The sequence below is a fragment of the Schistocerca nitens genome, chromosome 6, assembly GCF_023898315.1.
Source record: "Schistocerca nitens isolate TAMUIC-IGC-003100 chromosome 6, iqSchNite1.1, whole genome shotgun sequence".
Lineage (NCBI taxonomy): Eukaryota > Metazoa > Arthropoda > Insecta > Orthoptera > Acrididae > Schistocerca > Schistocerca nitens.
This window is the reverse complement of record NC_064619.1, coordinates 647890384-647905768: the sequence shown is the minus strand read 5'-3', so window position 1 is coordinate 647905768 and position 15385 is coordinate 647890384.

The window sequence follows — 15385 nt, the reverse complement described above, 5'->3', positions numbered from 1 at the left end:
GTATTAAAGATACATTCATTCTCGTAAATTACAATCGCTTCTCGGACCTTCTATAAATGTTGGCTTCCTTCACCAGTACACATAACGTCGTTGAAATCAATGCCGTGAGTAGCTCCTAAAGATTAACTACCACGGGATGCAAACTTCGTTATAACCGCGTGTGTCGTTAGTGTTCCTTAAAATGATCTTTTACAGTCCTTCTCGTTTCGCCTGTATACACTCTGCTCTAGACACTCGTCATTTCATAGATTCCCATAGTGTGGAAGTAATCAGGTGCCTCGGTTTTCCTTCAGAAAAAGTCTTTTATTTTGTTTTGATTGAGAAAATATTTCTGTATACCATTTTTCAGTTTCGACACCAACGTTATTAAACGAAACCACATTCTTTCTGAGGCACTGGAAAGAGCCCTGTGAGAGAATTTCAGCTACATGAAATGTGTCAGGCGTGATCAACATCATGACAACAGCGCCACAGACCACTGTCCCATCGTCGGAAGAAGAGGTCCCACGAAGACTGTCCACTTGTACCAAACGTAAGCAGACACGTGACTCAGTGACTGTACGATCAAGTGCTCAGTTTGCTGAGCTTTACTGCTGGTACATGCCATAAAGCAGTGGTTTTGCTACGGTGCCTAGCGATCTTAAAAGTAAGGCCGTTGCGTTGGATTCATGAAAATATGGTTTATTTGATTTTTGAGTAAAAGAACATAAGTGCGCTAGTAGCGACATCTAGCGGGCTGGAAAGTAAGTGTTACTATGGTAGCGTGTTAGATAGCAATCGAATCGTACTACGTAACTCATTTGTTTTTACTCAGAAACGGTCATTTTTCATGTTAGTTTTATCGAATGCAGATCGTTTTTGATTGTTGTCTATCTTCTGTCATTTGTTTTCCTCTGCCACTATGAGCAAAGTTTTAAACGTAAATCCATACGTGATATTTAAAATGTATCATGCAGTTCTAAAAACAGGAATAGACTAAAATGCCGGAAGTTTGACGTCAGTCACTTAAATTCCAGTTTTAGATGTCCTACTGCTGAAAATGAAGAACGAACAAAGACAGTCATCTGTTTGAAAGTACTAGTTACTGAAACTGTAATTCCAAGTGTCGTTAGTTTGGTAAACAGAAATCACCGTTAGTCCTTGGATACTCGACATGCTCGACGACATTAATTATCAGTTGGATGAGAAATTCGAAGTTTGTAGTGACTTCGCTACTTAGTTGAATGACTCTACAGACAAACACAATGACATGCATCTGATACTCATTTCTTTCCGAGACTTAAGTTTATTGATGGCAACGGCCTTGCCGCAGTGGTAACACTGGTTCCCGTCAGATCTTTGAAGCTAAGGTCTGTCGGGCTTGGCTAGTACTTGGGTGGGTCACCGCCTGGACCTGCCGAGTGCTGTTGGCAAGCTACTTGATTCACAAGTAGCGGTACCGGCCACAAAAACTGACAACAGCCAGAAGGGGGGGGGGGGGGAGGGGGAGGGGGGAAGGATGCTGACCACAGGCTCCTCCGTATATGCATCCGGTGACCCTTCAGGGCTGAGTATGACACGGCGGCCGGGCGGTACCGTTGACTTCGAGTCAGGTGTTTCGGGTGAAAGTAGCCACGGGTCTTTCTTGTTGTGTCTAGGAATCCTGCCCACTCAGTTCGCTGGACAAACAAACAAACAACTCGTATTAATGAGTGTTATTACGTTAAGACAAGATATAATATTTTACTTTGATATGTGTCGCAAGCAAAGGGCGACACACAAAATAATCAGTCTTCTTTAGAATAGACTAATAGAATTCTGTGCTACATATAAATTCCTGACGAAATGGCTGTCACTGAATCTGGTATCGAAGTGGTTAACACTGAAGATGCCATCCACGTGGCTAAAGTAGAAGCTGCTATCGACGTGCCTAACGTTAACGCTGCTATCCAAATGGGCCACACCAGTCGGCCGCGGCGCTTATGTCCTCTTCACATCACATAGGGGCCGCTGGTGGCGCGTTGTCGTCCTGGAAGGGGGACTGTCAGGGTGCGATTGGTTGACTACTTCTCACAGCCTTCTCTTCCCTGTCGTTCCCGACTTGCGTGGCGGCTCTTGACTTTATGCCGTAACATTTATGTTCAGGTCAAGGGAGCCGTGGACCCAAAAAGTTACGAATTCAGAGCCATAAAGTGATTCCAGATATACAACACTGTACGTTGGAAGTTCAGCTTGACGCTAACCTCAGACTTCTTGCAGATGTTGCAGCTATTTGTAATGAAGTACTGCCTGAAAGAAGAACCATAAACATCCAGACAGATCAGTAATATTTCGAAGTGGCACAAAGTTTGGCAACTTGTTTTAAATGTTAAGAAGTATCCGATGGCTATAGTGTCAACGGGTCACAGTTTTAATCTAACAAGTTATAGGGTTATTAAGTGGAATGATCACATACGCTCAGTCATGTATGAAGCAAGTGGTCTATTTCGATTTATTGGTAGAATGCTAGGGGAATGCAACCAGTCCGACAAATCAAATGTGCTGCCAATCCTAGAATATTCTTCAAGTGTTTGGGATCGGTAGCAAATAGGACTAACGGGGAATATTGAACGAATACAGAGAAAGAGCAGCACGAATGGTCAGACGTTTGCTTAATCTGTGGGAGAATGTCACAGAGATGCTGAAGAAACTAAATTTGTAGACTCTTGAAGATAGTCGTAAACTGAGACTTCCTGGCAGATAAAAACTGTGTGCCGGACCGACACTCGAACTCGGGACCTTTGCCTATCGCCGGCAAGTGCTCTACCAACTGAGTTACCCAAGCATGACTCACGCCCCGTCCTCACAGCTTTACTTCTGCCAGTACCTCGTCTCTTACCTTCCAAACTTTACAGAAGCTCTCCTGCGAACCTTGCAGAACTAGCTCTCCTGAAAGAAAGGATATTGCGGAGACATGGCTTAGTCACAGCCTGGGGGACGTATCCAGAATGAGATTTTCACTCTGCAGCGGAGTGTGCGCTGATATGAAACTTCCTGGTGGATTAAAACTGTGTGGTGCCTACTTACAAAGTTTCAAGAACCAGCTTTAAATAATGACTACAGGAATATGCTGCAATCCTCTGTGTACCGTCTCCGTAGCGACAGTGAGGAAAAAATTGATGAATTGTAGCACACACGAAGGCATTTAAACTATAATACTTCCCGCGCACCATACAAGAATGGAACGAAAACAAACCCTAGTAACTGGTACAATGTGACGTCGTGCTTTTCACAGTGGTTTGCGGAGTATAGATGTAGATGTAGAAACGCATTACGACACAGCATTCGGAAAGGGTCGTGGGATCCTTCAGCACTGATCGCGGACTTCAGATGTTCTTTTTTCTTTAATTCGTCTTTATACATGCCTGTATCGTTACAGTACGGTTATCAGTAATGTCATTGTTTTCACTAAAACAGTTTCAATGTTAATCCAGTCGTATATTCGAGGTTGTGTCGTTGTACCCGTTGCAAAGTCCCTTTCGCCGTGTGGAAACATGCCTCAGCGAGTGCGCAAGACAATGGGGCGGTGTGCATTCGCAGCCTTTTAATGACCTCGGTAACACGGCGCCCTGCCGATAACTGGCGATGCTCATTTGTCGCGAAACGCGATTAAGCGATTACGAGCCCGGAATGTGCGGCAACAATGGGACACAGCGGCGAGGGGGGAAGTAAATTTACAATTGTAGCGAAAGACCCATATATATCCCGAAATTGTTTTATGGTCCGTGAAAACATTACCCGAAGAAATATGAGGGCACGTTTTGCGAAACAAAAGAGAGGAAAAAAGGTGCGGGGGGGGGGGGTCTACACACGCGCGCCTGCAGGCGGAAGGTTTTGCTGGACGACATGGACTGGCAGCATGACGCGAGAGACAAAGACGGGCGCATTGCCTAACCTCCCGCGTGACACATTCAGTAGGGACTGAGGCTGCATTGACAGCTTTTCGATTTTTACTCTATCGATTTCTTTGTCCTATGAAGATTAGCGCCATTACGTCAAACCACGTCAATTTAAAAAGGGAAATGGATAGGTTAAAGTTAGATATAGTGGGAATTAGTGAAGTTCGGTGGCAGGAGGAACAAGACCTTTGGTCAGGTGAATACAGGGTTATAAATACAAAGTCAAATAGGGGTACTGCAGGAGTAGGTTTAATAATGAATAAAAAAATAGGAATGCAGGTAAGCTACTACAAAGACCATAGTGAACGCATTATTGTGGCCAAGATAGACACGAAGCGCACGCCTACTACAGTAGTACAAGTTCATATGCCAACTAGCTCTGTAGATGACGAAGAAATTGAAGAAATGTATTACAAAATAAAAGAAATTATTCAGATAGTGAAGGGAGACGAAAATTTAATAGTCACAGGTGACTGGAATTCAAGCATAGGAAAAGGGAGAGAAGGAAACGTAGTAGGTGAATATGGATTGGGGCTAAGTAATGAAAGAGGAAGCCGCCTGGTAGAATTTTGCACAGAGCACAACTTAATCATAGCTAACACTTGGTTCAAGAATCATAAAAGAAGGTTGTACACATGGAAGAACCCTGGAGATACTGACAGAATTCAGATAGATTATATAATTGTAAGACAGAGATTTAGGAACCAGGTTTTAAATTGTAAGACATTTCCAGGGGCAGATGTGGACTCTGACCACAATATATTGGTTATGAACTGTAGATTAAAACTGAAGAAACTGCAAAAAAGTTGGGAATTTAAGGAGATGGGACCTGGATAAACTGACTAAACCAGAAGTTTTACAGAGTTTCAGGGAGAGCGTAAGGGAACAAACGGCAGGAATGGGGGAAAGAAATACAGTAGAAAAAGAATGGGTAGCTTTGAGGGATGAAGTAGTGAAGGAAGCAGAGGATCAAGTAGTTAAAAAGACGAGGGCTAGTAGAAATCCTTGGGTAACAGAAGAAATATTGAATTTAATTGATGAAAGGAGAAAATATAAAAATGCAGTAAATGAAGCAGACAAAAAGGAATACAAACGTCTCAATAATGAGATCAACAGGAAGTGCAAAATGGCTAAGCAGGGATGGCTAGAAAATAAATGTAAGGATGTAGAGGCTTATCTCACTAGGGGTAAGATAGATACTGGCTACAGGAAAATTAAAGAGACCTTTGGAGAAAAGAGAACCACTTGTATGAATATCAAGAGTTCAGATGGAAACCCAGTTCTAAGCAAAGAAGGGAAAGCAGAAAGGTGGAAGGATTATATAGAAAGTCTATACAAGGGAGATGTACTTGAGGACAATATTATGGAAATGGAAGAGGATATAGATGAAGATGAAATGGGAGATATAATACTGCGTGGAGAGTTTGACAGAGCACTGAAAGACCTGACTCGAAACAAGGCCCCGGGAGTAGACAACATTCCATTAGAACTACTGACGGCCTTGGGAGAGCCAGTCCTGACGAAACTCTACCATCCGGTGAGCAAGATGTATGAGACAGGCGAAACACCCTCAGACTTCAAGAAGAATATAATAATTCCAATCCCAAAGAAAGCAGGCGTTGACATATGTGAAAATTAACCGAACTATCAGTTTAATAAGTGACGGCTGCAAAATACTAACGCGAATTCTTTACAGACGAATGGAAAAACTGGTAGAAGCCGACCTCGGGGAAGATCAGTTTGGATTCCGTAGAAATATGGGAACACGTGAGGCAATACTGACCCTACGACTTATCTTAGAAGCGAGATTAAGAAAAGGCAAACTTACGTTTCTAGCATTTGTAGACTTACAGAAAGCTTTTGACAATGTTGACTGGAATACTCTCTTTCGATTTCTGAAGGTGGCAGGGGTAAAATACAGGGAGCGAAAGGCTATTTACAATTTGTACAGAAACCAGATGGCAGTTATAGGAGTCGAGGGACTTGAAAGGGATGCAGTGGTTGGGAAGGGAGTGAGACAGGGTTGTAGCCTCTCCCCGATGTTGCTCAATCTGTATATTGAGCAAGCAGTGAAGGAAACAAAAGAAAAATTCGGAGTAGGTATTAAAATCCATGGAGAAGAAATAAAAACTTTGAGGTTCGCCGATGACATTGTATTTATGTCAGAGACAGCAAAGGACTTGGAAGAGCAGTTGAACGGAATGCACAGTGTCTTGAATGGAGGATATAAGATGAACATCAACAAAAGCAAAACGAGGATAATGGAATGTAGTCGAATTAAGTCGGGTGATGCTGAAGGGATTAGATTAGGAAATGAGACACTTAAAGTAGTAAAGGAATTTTGCTATTTGCGGAGCAAAATAACTGATGATGGTCGAAGTAGAGAGGATAAAAATGTAGACTGCCAGTGGCAAGGAAAGCGGTTCTGAAGAAGAGAAATTTTTTAACATCGAGTATAGATTTAAGTGTCAGGAAGTCGTTTCAGAAAGTATTTGTATGGAGTGTAGCCATGTATGGAAGTGAAACATGGACGATAAGTAGTTTGGACAAGAAGAGAATAGAAGCTTTCGAAATGTGGTGCTACAGAAGAATGCTGAAGATTAGATGGTAGATCACATAACTAAAGACGGTTGGGGAAAAGAGGAGTTTGTGGCACAACTTGACTGGAAGAAGGGATCGGTTGGTAGGACATGTTCTGAGGCATCAAGGAATCACCAATTTAGTATTGGAGGGCAGTGTGGAGGGTAGAAATTGTAGAGGGAGACTAAGAGATGAATACACTGAGCAGATTCAGAAGGAAGTAGGCTGCAGTAGGTACTGGGAGATGAAGAAGCTTGCACAGGATAGAGTAGCATGGAGAGCTGCATCAAACCAGTCTCAGGACTGAAGATCACAACAACAACAACAACAACAGTGACATTCATTTACAGGCTGAGTTCCACATTCTGCTGAGTAGCGCATAGTGATATAGTCAGTTAATCCAGGTTTGATCTTCGCCTGGCATTCCAGTTCAAGGGCATTAGATTGTCAGCGCAGGGAGTTATATCCGGATGTTAGCACTGTCGGTGAACTCGTACAGTATTTTATACGTTGCTATATAGTTGGATGCTAACAAGGAGTGCAGGCTGCTTGGGAACTAAAGACCAAGTGATCGGCAGTTACTTTCATGTACGTTTATGTGTTATGAGCTTTGTAGGAGTATATGGTTTGATCTTCTTCCTCTACGCAAAATGGTTCAAATGGCTCTGAGCACTATGCGACTTAACTTCTGAGGACATCAGTCGCCTAGAACGTAGAACTAATTAAACCTAACTAACCTAAGGACATCACACACATCCATGCCCGAGGCTGGATTCGAACCTGCGACCGTAGCGGTCGTTAGGCTCCAGACTGTAGCGCCTAGAACCGCACGGCCACACCGGTCGGCTCCTCTCCGCAGACACATAGAGGAGTGGCGTATAAGTTGAGCTGATAGAGGTGTTTTTTGAACTTCTATTGATTAAATTTCATACAGTTATTATGGTGGTTCCTAATCAGTTGTAGTGCTGACATTCTACCAGAATGAAATGAAATGTAGTGTAGCGAGGTCCTCGCGTCGGGTAGATCGGTCGCCTGATGCAAATCTTTTTAGTTGACGCCACTTCGGCGTCCTGCGTGTCGATGAGGATAATATGATGATGAGGACAACACAACGCCCAGTCGCAGAGCGGGGAAAAATCTCCGTCCTAGCCGGGAATCGAACCCGGGCCCCGCGCATGACATTCTGCCGCGCTGACCACTCCGATATGGAGACAGATCGTAATATCAGAGATTATGACTACTCTATCTGCTGTGATCATCTGTGCGAATAGTAGGGCTTCCAAAATGGCAGTAAGCTCGAGTGTAATACTGGTGGAGTGTGGTTCCAACTTGTATAGACCTTATCGTTTGCATCGGAATACCCAATAGGCGACCTTAGCGCGCGCAACTAGACTTTGACCCTTCTGTGTACGCCACGCATGCATCATCGCAGTGAGACAGGAATGTCATTGCCGTTGCGTTAGATGCATCCTGGAATTGAAACGTTAAACTGGTCCTGGGCATATGTCTGCAGGGTCGACGTTTCCTGTATAGTGCGGTAGAAGAGAACCTTTCCACACCTTTTGACTTAAAATCTGAGTCTCTCCATCTTCAGCAATGAGGGGTAGAAATTACTTCTTTAGCCAAAACCTTCTGCCCACACAGTAGGATGTTAATTTCCAGATGTTTTCGTGAAGGGACCCATGTTCATCGAAACAGAGCCGCAGGAGGAATTTGTTGCAGAAGTATATTCGTCGCAGCTTTAACGGTGGTTCATTAGCTTTAACCAGTAACGCGTCGGTTGAGGTTGACATGAACGCCCCATGGAACTTAAAATTGGCGCCGATATCGCTCTATAGTGCATAAATAAACTAATATACAAACTGAAGGCGGCACAGAATCGTTAAAGAAAAAGTAAGATTTCCACACCTAATGCAGAATACCTCATTTAGAAATCACTGTTACGTAAGCAGAGGAAAAAGTAGAAGCAGTAGGAGAGGAGAACAACAAGATAAAGTACACAGAAATTCATTTCAAACTAAGAGCTCTGACACCTGCGAAGATGAGAGGGGGGAAGAAAGAAGAGGAACGTGATGAAACGAGAATGGAAGAAGAAACAAGCATAAATAATTGAACGGGGGCTCTTTTTTATCAACTGTTCGTCTAAAATTGTGAGCCGTATGTTTGTGACTATTACAGCGCCATTTATCACAAAGCGAAAAAAAGTGGTCCAACTAAAACATTCATATTTCTTTACATACTACACGAATATGTAATAAAAATGGGGTTCCTATTTTTAAAAAACGCAGTTGATATCCGTTTGACCTATGGCAGCGCCATCTAGCGGGCCAACCATAGCGCCATCTGGTTTGCCCCTTCAAGCTAGACGAGTTTCGTTCTTTGTAGTTTTTTCGTTTGATGCTTATTTCGTGAGATATTTGGCCCGGTCACTGTCAATGGACCACCCTGTATACGACGTTAATGTTTCGGGTGTAAAGTTATGAGACCGTTACAAGGAAGTGGTTCAGATCATTCTTAAACACAACAGGGCAAAGAACCGTGCGTAGAGTGCAGGGTAGCTTTTTCGAGAGGGGAACGTTCTCCTTTCCAGATAGAGGTCTGAATTACACTTCATAAACTGAGTTCCAAAGCAGGAAGCATTCTTAAGAGGAGTCAGAAACGACTCCAGTAGTATTGCCGTGAAGCAGTTACAAAATATGACCTTTTATGTAGACGTCTCGCTGTTTCAACTTGTAATCACAACTTCTACTTTGCCGTCATAAGGAACAACTATTTCTTTAACACGCACCGACACTGCACCTGACGGTAGAGAATGTCAGAACTTCATTTGCACTGTGGCATCTTTCGAAGGATAACACAGTGCAGAAAGAATCCACACCTGAACCGAAGAATTTACCTCGCGAAGTAAGCAATCTGCGTTCACCACTTCACAGATATTGGACGCGTCTCTCGAAAAGATGTCAGTTGCTTTGCCGAATCGATGCCGCTGTTAAGGAAAAAGTCGGAACGGGAGTACGCCGACCTCTGAAGGGAAATGAGTTTCGCTGAGAATACTCTTATCCACCACACACAGTAATAACCGAACGCCGAGTGCTGCCGGTTCGAGGCAACGAGAAGACCCCCGACGTCGTTTGCTTTCTGTCTCGCCTCCTTCTTTTCCACACCTCCCACACACAGGCGCGCGCCCGCTCGCTCACACACACACACACACACACGCGTCCGCGCGCCGAGCAGATCGCAGAAGGATGGTACGGCGCTACGGCGAGACGAGCGCGCTCAGGTCTGGCAAAGCGAGGCAGCGGCAGCTCCGGCGGTCCGGGGTGTGGGGCACACTTGGCAGCTTGTTGCTGGGCGCCTAAGCCCGACTAGAGATTGGCCCGGCTTTCGCCGCACACGCGTGGGAAATTCCGGGAAGAGCGGCGCGGCTGTGTACTCGGAGCTCTCGCGCCGTCGTGGAGGAGGAGGGAGGAGGGGGCGAGAGGGGGTGAGGGAAGAGAGATGAGGAGAGAGGATGCGCAGTTTTGAGGGAGGGCGGCTCGCCAGAGGCGGGCGACCGGATTAACCCCGGAGCTCGCAACTCACCTGCGACGGGGGGCGGGGCTGAGCCAGGCCGTTAGCGGTGGAGGCACGCCGCTTCTCCGGGGCGCAGCGCGCCGCTTACACCACACCACACCACCCACCCCCGTACCCCGGCCGGTCCGGACGTACATCTCCAGCGTGGCCCGGCCCTCGTCTCCGAGCCTGCAACGGTGTATGCATACAGCTACACGACGCCGCCACCTCTCGCGTGGATTATACGGGGTGGAAGAAAACATCCTGATAAAAAGAGCAGGGAAGCGCACCTCGCATCGAGTTAAATTTTCCAGATAGCCGTGTAGTTTTTCATCTCTGTTGATCCACACTGGGTAAAGGACAACGGCCGGTCAAATATTTACTACAGAAAAAACGCGTAACAGCCGTATGTTTCCAGTTACGGCGTCTCATATATGCTTTCTTCAGGCCGCTGTGAACAGACTAGGGGTTCCCAACAAAATTTTCTCGAGGACCCCCTCTTCGAGCATGATTGGTACCTTGTCATATCATAGTATCAAGTACCTCAAAAAATGCCAAATTAAGAGTCTTTTTATACGTTTTTTATTTTTGGTACTTGGAAAAAACATTGACATATTCATTATTGAAAAAATATCGAGCTTAAAACTGCTCCTGCAGGAAGCGGCCAAAACAAAAGATCTGTTATCATACGAAATATATTTGATATATTTTTTTATCTAATAGCATCTTGCAGTCCCCTCTGGCAAAGCTCGCGGAGCCCTGGGGGTCCGCGGCCCACCTGTTGGGAACCACTGGGATAGACAATTCAACATTTTGATACTTCGAGCCAGCAGTCTTCCCGTAGTGGTAAGACCGATTCCTGTCAGATAACCGAAGTTAAGCAAATGTCGGGCTGGGCTAACACTTGGATGGGTGACCATCTGGTCTGCCGAGCGCTGTTGGCAAGCGGGGTGCAGTCTCAGCCAGCCGTTGTGAGGCAAACTGAGGAGCTACTCGATTGAGAAGTAGGGGCTCCGGTCTCGGAAACTGGCGTACGGCCGGGAGAGCGGTGTGCTTACCAAATGCTCCTCCATACCCGCATCTAGAGATGCCTGTGTGCCGAAGATGACACGGCGGCCGGTCGGTAACCGTTGGGCCTTCATGGCCTGCTCGGATGGAGTTTAGTTTTACATCGAAGATTTGACAAGTAAGCACTCCAAAAATAAATTCGCAGAATCCAGGTACTGATGGCTCCAGTTACGTAAGTATCGATTGTCTTCACATAGAGAGCATAAGGGCCTGAAGATTGCATTGATCACATGCCGAAACTGGTGGTCTAAATGAAATATCTTCTCAAAACATGCGCCTGTTTAGCGATTTTTCTGTGATTAAAATGTAGCTTTTATGTTCCGGCACCCTATGTATGTAACCTGTGCGTGCCAGTTATTAAAAAAATGTTCAAATGTGTGTGAAATCTTATGGGACTTAACTGTTAAGGTCATGAGTCCCTAAGCTTACACAGTACTTAACCTAAATTATTCTAAGGACAAACACACACACCCATGCCCGAGGGACGACTCGAACCTCCGCCGGGACCAGCCGCACAGTCCGTGATGCCAGTTATTACAAAGCATGTGTAAACGAATATTCAATGAAGAGCAAGTCGTCAGTTAATATTTATGTTGAACTATTGGACATGTAATTTCTAACTGCTATTTCTTCCGTAATCTCCAGAAAAATGGTAACTTAATTGAAGGTCTCATGCATCATCGGACATCAAACGTACAGCAGGTGTTTCAACCAGGAAATATTGCAGAACAAAGGACAGAGGAAACACCGCAAACGCATAACAGATGGTCAATATGTACCTATTCAGTGTGTTTGTTTAAAGCTGAGACAACTAGAAATCTCGAAAACTAAGCATCGTACGAAGAAAGTGTTTTAAGCGAAAAATTTTATATTACTACTCATCTGTGCTACAAGTGGCCACCTGCTAACCGCCTCTCCCGCATGGACGCGGCAACTTTGTATTTTCATACCGGAAACCCATATTCTTATTGAATTCTATGAAAAAAATTACGTACGATTGACTCAAACTATTGTGTGCCATTCGTGGTAGATGGCGCTGTAATCGACAAATATCGAGTGTGGCTATTCTTGCCATGAACAACCGACACATTCCATTCTACATTTCATTTACGATGTAAATGTAAAGTCTCTTGTTCCGACTGTTGACGTTTATCTTCGAAATTTACTTTTTTGTTGTAAATTTGATTGTACAATAAAATATAATTAGAGTTTTCAATATCTAGCTGGAATCTACATTCAGCATGAACAACGACATGCAGAGCTGAAAACAGCCATTCCTGAGGTCATCGACAGCATCGATAATGCGACACAACAGCGGGTCATGCAGAATTTCTCTATTCGTCTACTCTTCATCATCGCCAATGATGGGAGGCATATCGAACATGTCATAACCTAAATTCGAATATCTGAATGACGTTTACATGTTGAATAAAGTGTGTGCAAGTCGTAGGTTGTAACTAATTTATGTTTTCTTTCATATAGTTCAATAATTGTCACCCTGTGCGTCCTCACTCGCCATTGTCTCCATGCCTCTGTTCGCAATACAACGAGAGGATTTGACATGCTACACACTATGACGTCACAGTAGTTACTATATATCTTGTTGTTGTTGTTGTGGTCTTCAGTCCTGAGACTGGTTTGATGCAGCTCTCCATGCCACTCAATCCTGTGCAAGTTTCTTCATCTCCCAGTACCTACTGCAACCTACATCCTTTGCTTAGTGTATTCATCTCTTACTCTCCCTCTACGATTTTTACCCTCCACACTGCCCTCCAATACTAAATTGGTGATCCCTTGATGCCTCAGAACATGTCCTACCAACCGATCCCTTCTTCTAGTCAATTTGTGCCACAAACTTCTCTTCTCCCCAATCCAATTCAATACTTCCTCATTAGTTATGTGATCTACCCATCTAATCTTCAGTATTCTTCTGTAGCACCACATTTCAAAAGCTTCTATTCTCTTCTTGTCCAAACTATTTATCGTCCATATTTCAGTTCCATACATGGCTACACTCCACACAAATACTTACAGAAATGACTTCCTGACACTTAAATCTATACTCGATGTTAACAAATTTCTCTTCTTCAGAAACGCTTTCCTTGCCATTGCCAGTCTACATTTTATATCCTCTCTACTTCGACCATCATCAGTTATTTTGCTCCGCAAATAGCAAAATTCCTTTACTACTTTAAGTGTCTCATTTCCTAATCTAATGCCGGCCGCGGTGGTCTATAGGTTCTAGGCGCGCAGTCCGGAGCCGCGCGACTGCTACGGTCGCAGGTTCGAATCCTGCCTCGGGCATGGATGTGTGTGATGGCCTTAGGTTAGTTAGATTTAAGTAGTTCTAAGTTCTAGGGGACTGATGACCACAGGTGTTAAGTCCCATAGTGCTCAGAACCAACCACCTAATCTAATTCCCTCAGCATCACCCGACTTAATTCGACTACATTCCATTATCCTCGTTTTGCTTTTGTTGATGTTCATCTTATACTCTCCTTTCAAGACACTATCCATTCCATTCAACTGCTCTTCCAAGTCCTTTGCTGTCTCTGACAGAATTACAGTGTCATCGGCGAACCTCAAAGTTTTTATTTCATCTCCATGGATTTTAATACCTACTCCAAATTTTTCTTTTGTTTCCTTCACTGCTTGCTCAATATACAGATCTAATAACATCGGGGAGAGACTACAACCCTGTTTCACTCCCTTCCCAACCACTGCTTCCCTTTCATGTCCCTCGACTCTTATAACTGCCATCTGGTTTCTGTACAAATTGTAAATAGCCTTTCGCTCCCTGTATTTTACCCCTGCCACCTTCAGAATTTGAAAGAGCGTATTCCAGTCAACATTGTCAAAAGATTGCTCCAAGTCTACAAATGCTAGAAACGTAGGTTTGCCTATTCTTAATCTAGCTTCTAAGATACGTCATAGGGTCAGTATTGCCTCACGTGTTCCAACATCCCTACGGAATCCAAACTGATCTCCCCGAGGTCGGCTGCTACTAGATTTTCCATTCGTCTGTAAAGAACCCGCGTTAACATTTTGCAGCCGTGACTTATTAAACAGATAGTTCGGTAATTTTCACATTTGTCAACACCTGCTTTCTTTGGGATTGGAATTATTATATTCTTCTTGAAGTCTGAGGGTATTTCGCCTGTCTCATACATCTTGATCACCAGATGGTGGAGTTTCGTCAGGACTGGCTCTCCCAAGGCTGTCAGTAGTTCTAATGGAATGTTGTCTACTCCTGGGGCCTTGTGTAGACGTAGGTCTTTCAGTGCTCTGTCAAACTCTCCACGCAGTATTATATCTCCCATTTCATCTTCATCTATATCCCCTTCCATATCCATAATATTGTCCTTAAGTACATCGCCCTTGTATAGACCCTCTATGTACTCCTTTCACCTTTCTGCTTTCCCTTCTTTGCTTAGAGCTGGGTTTCCATCTGAGCTTTTGATATTCATACAAGTGGCTCTCTTTTCTCCAAAGGTCTCTTTAATTTTCCTGTAGGCTGTATCTATCTTACCCCTAGTGAGATAAGCCTCTACATCTTTACATTTGTAATCTAGCCATGCCTGCTTAGCTATTTTGCACTTCCTGTCGATCTCATTTTTGAGACGTTTGTATTCCTTTTTGCCTGCTTCATTTACTGCATTTTTATAGCCGGTCGAAGTGGCCGCGCGGTTCTGGCGCTGCAGTCTGGAACCGCGAGACCGCTACGGTCGCAGGTTCGAATCCTGCCTCGGGCATGGATGTGTGTGATGTCTTTAGGTTAGTTAGGTTTAACTAGTTCTAAGTTCTAGGGGACTAATGACCTCAGCAGTTGAGTCCCATAGTGCTCAGAGCCATTTTTTTTTGCATTTTTATATTTTCTCCTTTCATCAATTAAATTCAGTATTTCTTCTGTCACCCAAGGATTTCTACTATCCCTCGTCTTTTTACCTACTTGATCCTCTGCTGCCTTCACTACTTCATCCCTCAGAGCTACCCATTCTTGTTCTACTGTATTTGTTTCCCCCATTCCTGTCAATTGTTCCCTTATGCTCTCCCTGAAACTCTGTACCACCTCTGGTTTAGTCAGTTTATCCAGGTTCCATCTCCTTAAATTCCCACCCTTTTGCAGTTTCTTCAGTTTTAATCTACAAGTCATAACCAATAGATTGTGGTCAGAATCCACATCTGCCGCTGGAAATGTCTTACAATTTAAAACCTCGTTCCTAAATCTCTGTCTTACCAATATATAATCTATCTGAAACCTGTCAGTA